At 38.3% G+C, this 11,965-nt stretch overlaps 1 protein-coding gene across 4 annotated transcripts in view; it reads right to left on the reverse strand.

Moving 5' to 3' along the window:
- The window catches only part of ptprf (protein tyrosine phosphatase, receptor type F), a 240,375-nt gene extending 229,465 nt beyond the window's left edge, over positions 1–10,910 (reverse strand). For 2 of the 4 annotated variants that reach the window (XM_023335650.1, XM_023335647.1), the window contains exon 1: positions 10,362–10,910. The gene's annotated coding sequence lies outside the window, so the exon portion shown is untranslated. The remainder of the gene's footprint in view (positions 1–10,361) is intronic. The other 2 variants (XM_023335649.1, XM_023335648.1) reach the window with 2 other exon arrangements.
- Positions 10,911–11,965: the final 1,055 nt, after the last annotated feature.

The following is an 11,965-nucleotide window of genomic DNA, read 5'->3' on the forward strand; positions in this document are numbered from 1 at the left end:
GTTCTCTGGTAAATGCCAAGCGTCCTGCACGGTGTTGGGCTGTGAGCACAACCCCCATCTGTGGACGTCGGGCCCTCATACCATCCTCATGGAGTCGGTTTCTAACCGTTTGTGCAGACACATGCACATTTATGGCCTGCTGGAGGTCATTTTGCAGGGCTCTGGCAGTGCTCCTCCTGTTCCTTCTTGCACAAAGGCGGAGGTAGCGGTCCTGCTGCTGGGTTGTTGCCCTCCTACGGCCTCCTCCACGTCTCCTGGTATACTGGCCTGTCTCCTGGTAGCGCCTCCAGCCTCTGGACACTACGCTGACAGACACAGCAAACCTCCTTGCCACAGCTCGCATTGATGTGCCATCCTGGATGAGCTGCACTACCTGAGCCACTTGTGTGGGTTGTGGAGTCCGTCTCATGCTACCACGAGTGTGAAAGCACCACCAACATTCAAAACTGACCAAAACATCAGCCAGACAGCATAGGTACTAAGAAGTGGTCTGTGGTCCCAACTGCAGAACCACTCCTTTATTGAGTGTGTCTTGCTAATTGCCAATAATTTCCACCTGTTGTCTATTCCATTTGCACAACAGCAGGTGAAATTGATTGTTAATCAGTGTTGCTTCCTAAGTGGACAGTTTGATTTCACAGAAGTTTGATTTACTTGGAGTTATATTGTGTTGTTTAAGTGTTCCCTTTATTTTTTTGAGCAGTGTATATTGACAGATGTTTTGATACAAACGAATTGTAAGCTGTTTTTTCTCAGTCTTCCTTAAACACACACTGCGTAACTTTGCTTCTGTCCATAAGTAATTATTGACGATTAACAACAGAACGGTATATATAAAGTTGCATAAAAGTAAACCAACATTGTCGAACTGAAACGGTAAAAAAAATAGCAGTGTTTTTCCCCTAAATTGACGTTGCATACTGGTAAATTGTGCTGTCCCTCCCATACCATCCCTCTCAGCAATATGTAGTTTCTATTTGACAGCAAACAAAACTGTCAACATATAAATGAAAAAAATATTCTGACTCTCATTAAGAATTTAAAAAGTTAGAAACATTTATGTAATTACATTATGGATCAGAAAATATCAGTATTGGCAGGTAACAAGATCAAACCAGAACCTAAGAACACTGGGTCAGCTTTTGATTTATAACATGTTTTCTAATTAACATTTCTCCATACAACCATTGCAGCTAATTCTTCATCCTTCTAAATGGAATATGTTCTCATACACTTTTAGCAGAAGCTGAGTAAAAACTTAGATCCTCATATATGAATAACCCTATAATTACTTTATTTAGACACAAACAATGCAATATTTTCACCAACACACATCAAAGATGTGTGTTGGGTTTAAACACACATCTCTGTAGATCTTTTGATACCTAACCCTTTCTAATCTCATTCACATAATCCATGAAAAATAACTATTACAGACAAACAGCAAACAGTAATGTCAGCTTCCTAATCTGGGAAACAATCACAAACTCTTTAACAGTTACAACTTTGGGGAAAAAATAAGCCACTTTTATGTGTTTGGTCGTTACAGGTTTTAATTAGATGTGTGGTGAAATTCCAAAGCCATCTGGGACCATCTGAGATCACAGGGACGGCAGATGAATCGCAACAGTTTCTACGTTTCACTGCAGACTTTGTTATGCATACCAATTGGCAGCTCACTGCACATTGTGTCTACGATATTTCACAGTTGTCTGCGAGTTGCATTTCCTCACTTCAGAAAAATCTCTTAACAACAAAACGGAGCAGTATTTTTTTCTAGGGCTGTCGGCAGAGCAGCAAGTTTGGGGCTTCAAATCTTCAGCCCTTGATGATTAGGATTTTGAAATTTGCATCAAAACCTAATTCAATTAGGCAAAGATGAATTAAATATTCAACAAAAATAACTGCTCTAGTCATGCTTGTATTCTTACCACTTACATAACAACTTCTGGACAAAAAGTTGAATTCTTTCATGAAGTTTGATACAAAACCTCCAAAAAGTTATTCATGCATCCCTTCATTCAGCTTAACTGTGACTGGGGATTTTAATGTTTTTTTCTTCCATTAAATCTGAAATCAGTCAACTTATCCAACAGAGAGAATCAGCTGCACCAGTTGAGCTTTGATCATCAACAGTAGAATACGCAGACCCCTAAAGGTTTAGACTTCATGCCCTAGTTCGTCTTTTACTTTTTATTTAGAGAAATGCTTTCTTTTTCATCTTGAGAAGCATATCCAGTCTTTAATTTGTTATGCTTAGAAAAAGAAAACTGAATTGAGGCTGATTCGTCCGAAAAAAAAATCCAACAGCGATTGGTGTGAACAAGTATGTGGCTGTTTTCTAGGAATACATACGGTAGGTTTCAACTATCACAACTTTCTCTGACGTATAAAAAAAAAAAAGTAAATGTCTACAGTTTAGAAATACTTTGCACAAAACAAGTACAGTCATGATATGGAAGCTACAGTAACACTGGTTTAGATCTACATTGTTGCGTAGTGGATGGAGAGATGTTAACTGACATCTCCACCCACATTTCTAACCATGAGTAGCAACAGCAAATGATGGGGATTAGCAGTGCTAGCCAGCAACTGATGCTGTCATCCAGAACACGTTACTGTGAATTATTGTCTCTGCTGCCCGGATACTGAAATTGTCATATGGCAACATTGTCTTCAGTCAGAGGCCTCTTCTGAATCATTGTAAGACTGACTGCTACCGAGATCCATCCTGCCCACAGCATCACCATCCACAACAACTTAAAAAAATACATTGATGGCATGAATTATGACAATATTTTATTTCCCTTTGGGATAAATGAATTATTAAACAGACCTTTTTGTATTGTTGTTGCATTTGTTCTTCAAATACTCTACAGTACGTTCTTATGTTAAATATATATTTTCTCAAGGATATAAATTATACCGGTCAATGTCTAGTCCTAGATACACTAATGTAGATAGATGGTTTCACTCATATGCAAAGTTGATGGCTAAAGAAAAAAGTGAAACCACTTCCAGAAAAAGCTGAATAATCAAAACCAGACACAGATCTAAAATGTTGGAGGTCCTTCGGCCTAAATGAAAAACAGACTGAGCTAATTAACCTAACATTTGGCCTTTCAATATCATTCATGTTCACCACCACACTCAGCAGCCCTTGCACTCTTTGAAGCAAAAAGAAAAAGAAAAAACAAATCACACAAGGAGAGGCTAAAAATAGGGCTCCTGCGGTAAGCACAGGCCATTTTTAGGCCCTGCGTCTGTTTCCACTTTACCAAACGCAGGGGTGCTCTGTAACACATTGGTGTAAATGGTTTATAATGTCACCAGTGGACTCTGAAATGGGAGACCTGGTTTCAATCAGCAGTCAAATTGCTCCTACATTACCCTCAAAGACAAGAGTAGTAAATCACTTTTTGCCTTTCCGCTGCTGATGTTCAACAAAAGACATTGTTTCAAAATTCACCACGCATGCTACCAAGAGCGCTGTATCTTTATGTAGGTTTGGGTTTCTGAACAGGGCAATATCAGCTGACTGCAGCACCCCAATGGATGCTGGAGTACAATATTCTTATCACACAGACAAAAGAAAATCTGTATCCTAGAACGGAAACATTTGCTGATTACCCCATGCGCAAGATCCATCAGAACCAGTTGGAACCAGCTTGCTGGATTGCTTTTTTTGTGCCAATGCCCTGACAGTGGGCCAGCAAGGCACCTCAGAGTACTTATAAACTACTATAAACGCGAGAAACGCTGAACCCACCCACCACAGACCAACACACTATGGGTAAAACCTCTCATTAAAGCTCAAGAGCCCTGAAATTACTAAGTTTTTACCCACATGGAGAGTATGAGAAATCCCAACGGGCGTAGAGTTGCGCCGCGTGGTTTCTTCAGCATACGACCGCAGACAAGCTGGAGCGGATGCCAATCAGTGCGGCCAGTGTCAGAAAATACCAATATATGAGGGAAATGGGGCAGCTGCTCTGTCTGTGAGGAAATACTCAACGCAAGATCTTACAAATACTCTCACAAGACAGAAAGGTATCCAAGCCAACAAACGCCACATTTATGACAGGGCAATCTGTCAATCAAATCACAGAAGATTTTACAACAATATTTAAACCATTTACCTCAAGAACTGGAAAGACTGTGCTATCCATGGAAAGTGCCGTGAAAATACATTTCCACCCTTAACAGTTTCCCTTTTGCTGACGATACATTTTGAACTACTCCTCCCAGCAGAATTTTGTTCATAGGCTCTTTGAAGCATGACTGGCCTGTTTAACACAACATGCCACAGTATGTCGATCAGAAATGAGACCAGTCTTTGACTAGGCTACTCCAGAACTTCTACTTATTTATTATTCAGAGGTGGTTGTGCCAATATGTTTATGATCATTATCCTGCTGAATACTTTATTATTTCCTCCATTTTGTGGACAATTGCTGAAACTTTGGTCCACTGGAGTCCCAAAGTTTTCAAAAGACTCTGTAATTCATAAATGATAGTGACTTTATTTCTCTTTTCAATTTAAGCGGTACATCTGGTAATAATGAGGCTTGTAAGTAGGTAGCAAAGGTGTTAAGATTTATAATAATCTATTTAATCAGCTTATTTTTGAACTTGCAATGGTGTGGCGAGGGTAATATTTTCACATAGGACCAGTCTCCTTTGAACAATTTTTCTACTATAATTAATTAAATCATCATTCAAAATTTTCATTTTGTATTTCCCTAGTTTCTTTTTGGATAAATGTTTTTGGTTCTCTGAAATATTTAAGTAAGACAAAAATCCAAAAACTGTAATCCAAGATCTGTAAAGTCTTAATATTTTTTCACAGATATGTTTTGCATGTGTTTCTACTCCCATTTGGGTCTCTCCTGCTTCTAAAAACCGCTAGTGCACTTAAAAAAAAACATCCGTCTATTTTTTGCCAATTAGTTAATTTTTTTGGTGTCTTGAAAATAAATCATTTTAAAGACCTTCAAAATGTAATGTTACAAATAAGCAGCAACTGATCGCACATAGAAACCCCAGCATAGACCAGCCCGATTCCTAGCAACCCCCAGCTGAGCTCCAGCATGTATGTTCAGCTGGTTGTACCACAGTATGTGCTGTGCAATGGCTACTGGATGACAAGAGTTTTGTTGTTGACTTACCATCCAGAAACCACTTGTTGCTTTCTTGTTGTATTCAACTTCTGTTGTTTTCGACTTCAATTATACAACAGATTACTCAGCTGTATAACTGAGTAATCTGTTTTTTCATTTTAGTCATTTTAACGTGAGAGTGTAGACGTTGAATTGGGGAGTGTGGCCAGTAGCAGCAGCTTATTTTGATTAGGCCTATTTTGACAGGCCCTAAAACAGCTCATTCTGAAAGGAAACTCAACATAGGCAGAACTGAGCAGACTAAAACCTTATTATTTAGGAACAATTTTGTGCAAAAAGTGTAATTAACTTGTTTTGTATAGGCCGTAGACCTATCCTAACCTGTTCAAGGAAGTATAATAGGCCACCTATAAAAGACACTGTTTCAGCTAACCAATAAAACCAACCAAAATCTCCCAATGTTCTATGTGCAGGGAAGTCTGGATGACATTTAGCTGTTTTTTATCCCCCAATTCCACCCTTTTGGACTACAGTGGGTGACAGTACTCTTCAAGAGGCCTATTGTAAGCTGAATGGCCACTTCATCTAGATCACAGCAGGTACACAACTCTTTCCTGGGCTGCTACACCAACTTCTCAACATAGCAAAACAGAACTAGGGCACCACATGGGTTGCTACTGGTGAGATATCTGACAACAATTGGTGCCTTCTGTGGAGTCTAAGATTCCTGGCAGAATGAGAGATACTCCCAGGAGGGTGAATAATCTTCAGACCTGCCAGAATAGGCACCCTATAACTTGTAACAGATGACAACATGAAGGGCAAATAACAGCAGCATGTAGCTCCATTTCAAAGCAGAAGGGTAAAGGTGCTACAACCCAAATCCGACCTGCTATTGTCAGATTTTGAATAAAATCCCACCCAAAAATTATGGTATGGGAAAGATATTACCATATTTTTTTTGTATGACAATATTATGACAACATTAACATTAAACCAGTAAACTAACATTGCATGCAACAATGTTAGTTTACTGCACGTCTTGAAATTTATTGGGCTAGTTTATTAATTTTATTTTGGTGATTTGTAATGGTGTTTTATATTTTTTTACCAATACGTTTATTAATCAACACTCTGGTTAACAGAGGTTTATTTTTTAATGAGCTACTTAAAAACATTTTTATTGATTCATATTGAAATTGACTCTGTTTTCATGTTAAAATTTCAGTCTTCAATCAAATGTTAGAGGTCCCACAGGACCCATCTTGCTCGAAGACTCACTTTTTAAAAGATAAAAAAAGAAAAAAATCAAGGATTCCATTAAGAGACAGTTTCATTACTTTTAGCAAACAAATGTTTTTTATTAATTAAAGGATTTAAAAAATATTGTTCTGATCTGTAAACCTCTGAAGAGAACCCCTCTTAAAATAATTTCAATCAACTAAATTAGAAATCAAAAGAGAAAAAGATCAGTAAATCCATTTACCATTACATTAAACATAACGTCTCCCTAGGGTTTACTTTTTCTTTTGATGGTATGCATTTTATGATATATGTCTAACCGATGATGTCATCAGCTGTGGTGCCTTGCCTTGTTTAGAAACTCCCAGAAGAAATGCTGTTCTGAAAAGGGAACAAAAGCAGAAAGCAATGTAGCATAACAGAGCGGGCCACTCGATAATCCCTCGAGAATAACGGTCATCTAAGTCACATGTCTTCCTTTGACTCACCTTTGGTTTAGAGTAAATTAAGTCAAATACCCTAGGGAATTTGTTGCCATTTCCATTCAAGATATACATACTTGTGTATGAAATGATGTCCTGACTTAGAGAAACTGTGAAAAGGAGACAGAATCAGTCACAGCCAACAAATAAGGAGCTAGGTTAGACACTGAAAGAAAACCTAACAGCTCCCCTGCTGTCCCTATCTAGTCAACATGATGGAGGAAAACCTTAATGCTTTAGCAGCATGTTCACCTAGCAGACCTGTCAACACAAGTTTGAATGATAACTCATCTATCCTTAAGATAACAAAATGTAATTCCTCACTCCCTCATCCAAATTGTTGCAAACACCAGTTCACTTTTTGAAATCAATTATAATTTACACTAACAATAATGAGTATGCTAAGAAAATGCAGCCTGGTTACCCCAAAACTTCAAATAAACATGCACCTTGCTACTGTCTACTCAGTTGTCATGACCCGAGGGTGAAAAACCCAAACATGCACTAAGGCCGTGGTTTCCTTTCCAGAGATCTACTGATGCAACAGAGAGAAACTAACTCACCCTGCGCCATCTTGATATGCTCTGGCTAATGGCTAAGCCTCTTCATTGTGTCTCTGACAGTTTTAATTAAAACAGAGTTATATTTTGATTAAGGACAGCAATAAGGCAATTTCATAGTGATGCTCTGCAAGCAAAATTGCTTCCTAGCCTTTCCAAAAAAAAAAACAAGAATACATTTATGAATAAATGAGAGTGGAATTGTACCGATAAGGTTCTTTTTGGCCAAGGATGATTTCCAGTTTTGTTTGCATTCTGACTGACCTCGATTCCAGCTTTGACAGATACTTGTTCAGAGGATTATGTAAGAAAAGAAAAAACATTCTAGAGGTTCTTTAATAGAGACCGTAGCTCTGAGTCCAGATGACAAAATTTTCAGTTTGTGTCTTTCACCTTTAAAAGTGCATTAAAGCACATATTGTCTGAAGTGTTTACATACTATTTATAGGAAGAGTTCTTAGTTTTGATTGATTTAATCAACAGGGAAAAACCCCTTTTTCAGTATTTGACCTGCCAATCACCTTTCAAAACTGATTTAGAGAAGACTGTCGTAATTATAAGTGTAAAATAAATAAAAATAGGAAAATGGGCTGTATGTTATTAATCAGATGGTACACCTAATAGATATTAAGGGTAATAGATATTAAATATGCAATTCTATCACAGATGATTGTTCACTTTTTTGGCCACACCCACATAAAGCAGATCAGAGTCAACTCAAGGAACAAGCAAACTGCAACCATTAGGGGGCGCTACTGACAGAAATGAGATCTTGAAATTTAAAACCTGTAATTGTGTTTATCAAGAATTACTTTTGAATTCAGATTGAAGGCTTCTGAACCTGGGATTGTTAAATGTCCAACGCGCAAACATCAAGGCTGAGTAATTTAAAAGAGATATTAGCATTGCTACGGTCAGTGACTGGCTAAACTGGAAAAGCTCCAGGTAAGCTGTTCCTTTTCCCAGTTTGTCAGTTCCTGCTTCATTTTCATAATAAAACTATTTCATGCCAAGGTACTTCAACTATTGCGTATCACTTTATTTTTCTACATAGTGAAGTATTTAATTGAATTACAAGTATGAAATTGTCATTTTTACCAGTTCTAAGCATTATTTCCTCCTGACTTATCAAATAGGACAGTTGGGTATAACAGTTGATCAAATTATAAGAAGTCCAAGCAACCTTTGATATTATTTACAGAAGCCGAACAATAAACATTTACTTACAATAGAGTTAGCAGATTACAGAAAATTTTCAATTATTGAAGTCAATATAGAACATCCCAACGAAAATTAATGTCAACATTTACCAGATAAGAATTTTATAAAACCTGTGTTCAGCCAAGATTTGTGAATAAATATGCCAGTCATTATATATGTTTTAAGATATTGTCTTAACTGGCCAGTGTTCAGCACAATGAGCATGGAAAGTATTTGTACTAAACAGTATCAGTATTTTATTGCCCATAAAATATATTGAAACCTATATTTTAAAACTAATCACATTTGGACGACAATGATATGATTTTCTTGTCTACCAGATATGCTTTCATCAAGACGATAGACATCATAAAGAGAAAGTATACTCACTGTTACATCTAGTGTCTTGATGCATAAATGATATGGTCTTTAATAATTAAAATTATTTGTCTAACCTCAAATGTTTGAAACTCCACCAGTTTTCCACCACTTCATCATTTATTTAAAAAAATAAAGCCAAAATGAATAAGTTTTAAAAGAAAAGCAAACTCCTAAGATGCATACAAAGTATGTGGAAGCGTAGAAATTTATAGGGTATACTCTCTTGTTGCTGTTATTGTAAAAGTTAAGACTCCAACAATTTCTTCTTTTCTTTTAAATGCTCATTCAAACTATTCCGTTATAACCATTTCACCAAATCAGAAGAACTGGTTATTATTTTATAATTGTGACAATGACTGCCATCTGAAATATTTAACATTATAAATGGTTCACCATGGTTGCTGCATTTGAAAGGGTTCCTGACCAATATTGGCTAATGCCCCTCCAGCCTCCGTGCCTAATGCAAAGCCAGGGAGAGTGTTCATTTTGCTTTGACCAACACCCACTGACATGTGGGCCCCAATTCAAATCCTGCCCAGGGCCCCCCAAAAATCTGGGATTGGTCCTGCATCGGAATGAAATCTGTCTGCACACATAGTGATGGAAAACAGTCTGGGGGAGAAAGAAAAAAGCAACAATAGAGCGTGGCAGGTGCTTTTGCACTTGATGGCCACAGGAAAACTCAAAGACCTCTGTCAGATGACGATGAAGCAAAGCAATGATGCAAGTGAACCAGCCAGATTCTTTCAGGTTTCTTTGACGAATCAACATTAATGTGACGGGTCAAATCATTACAATGCAACTGCATATTAAAGCACAGGGTGACGACATGCTCAATCCCTACAGACCACCACTTCTCTCCCCACCTCTCTTCCCCCCTTTTATCTCCCTCCTTATTTTATTAGTGATTCTCGGCAGATTTTCTGCTTCACTGAAAATTTCATCCCTGCAAAGACAACTGCGACGCCAAGCTGTCCACGGAGAGGTTCATGCGGCCAGCCATGCAGGTGTTATTTGCATTGGGGGGGATGACTTGTGAAGTGAATGAGGAATAATTCTGTGCCCCATCGTTATCACAGTAACGCTCTTATAATTAGAAGAACTGGCAGCAGACCAATATAATATGCATCTGGTCCAGTCATAAAAGTTGCTGCTGGCTATACATTGGGTTTGAATAAACAGAGGCGCAACAAACTGCATGCGTGGCTGTCTGCAAACCAATGAGATAATTTGCTATATTTATTTTTAAAATTAAGTTCCAGCTTAAATTTAAAGTGGAGACATGCATGCTGTCAGTAGAAATCTGTGCAAGTTAGGCAACTTAACAGGAATCTTACCCGACTCAAGTTCAATGGAGAATATTCATATGCACTTACTGAATCTCCTCTTTGTCGCCGCCGTTTGCATTTCTCTCCTTATCTGAAGAAGCGCCGCGTTTAGTCCCGTCTTCACTAGTTTGAACCAATCCACTTCATGTAATTAACAACCACCAAACAGAGGAGTTAGAACCGAGCGTGTGAGAAGACAGAAATTGAAAAGAAAAAAAAAAAAAAACACAGGTGGGAAAGATAGAGGAGTCCACCTCCGGAGAAGCACGAGGTCCTATCCCGGTCAGCCGACACCGGGGTGGGGGGTCGTGGATCTGCTGTGGATCTATTCGTGGCAGCTCCGGTTCGCTGCTGCCGCTAACGGGTTAACGTCCGCCTCGCTCAAGTGTTCGGCGTCGCTGCCAACAAAATAAAAGAGAGAGAGGAAAAATGACGGAGAGAAGAAATGTTGTTTCCCTCCTTGTCTGTAAAATGCGCCGCTTTTAAGTTAATTTACGAGCATAAGAAGGAGAAGGAGCCGTGGCAGGCATGGAGTTGTTGCGTCTCTCTCCCCTTCGCAGTCACGCTTCTTTCTGCCTCCGTGGTGAAAACACACACACAGGTCGGTTGGTCAGTAGGATTTTAAAAAAAATTATTTCGGTTTCACTCGGGTTTACTCGCCTCTGAGTGTCCATTCATTGCCGCTCTCCTCCTAAAACGTGCACCAAACGTGAAAATCTCACGGAAATAAAATCCTTCCCTGTTTACCACAGAGCATAAACTTAAAAACAAACAAGGTGAATTTCTGAGGAGATTATGCCAGGGACGGATCGCGAAACAATGGACTCCCAGCTGGGCACAGACCGAAAAGCTCCCCCTAACCACACTACAGTTAAAAAAGCACTTGTGGCAACCACACATAAAACCCCACAAAATAATATGTTGGTGTGGGTGCGTCTTAAGCTCCATATAGCAATCGCTATATCGCTGCATAAATGAATTTTTATTTTAAATAAATAAATAAATAATAATAATAATGTGATTTTCGTTATTCTTACCTCCTTAGCAGTAAGCTACTTTTTTTATTATTAAACAAGCTAAGTTTAAAAAAATATTTGGGGTTGAATATTGTCTAGGTCTTTAAATGCTCCTGTAAATCACTGAAGGGCCTGTTATTATTATATCAACCTTCCAGGTCACTCAGGTCTTCTGGTTCTGGTCTACTTTGCACTCCCAGAATCAGAACCAAACATGGAGAAGCAGAATCCAGTTTTTATGCTCCTCTAATCTGGAATAAACTTCCAAAAACCTGCAAAAATGCTGAAACTCTGAGTTTCTTTAAATCAAGACGTTAAGAGCTGCCTTTGATTAATTTATTCAAGTAAACTTGCCTTGCTTAACTTATATGAATGATATTCAGATATACAATGATATACAAAAGACTGCTTAAACAAATAAAATCAGCTGGGTTAGGTAAAAATAAACTTGTCCAGTTAGGGTCCAGAGCTTGGATATGACCCACTTGCTTTTAAACATAAGTGTCCTTTAGGCTCATTCATTAATCTCTCTATTGTTTTAGGTCAAAGAGAAAACTCAGGGCTAAGACAAACATTTCCTAACGACCTTGTTCTTGGTAGCAGTTAAGTTAAACTGCACTTTCTGTTCTTCCTAAG

The sequence above is a fragment of the Xiphophorus maculatus genome, chromosome 6, assembly GCF_002775205.1.
Source record: "Xiphophorus maculatus strain JP 163 A chromosome 6, X_maculatus-5.0-male, whole genome shotgun sequence".
Lineage (NCBI taxonomy): Eukaryota > Metazoa > Chordata > Actinopteri > Cyprinodontiformes > Poeciliidae > Xiphophorus > Xiphophorus maculatus.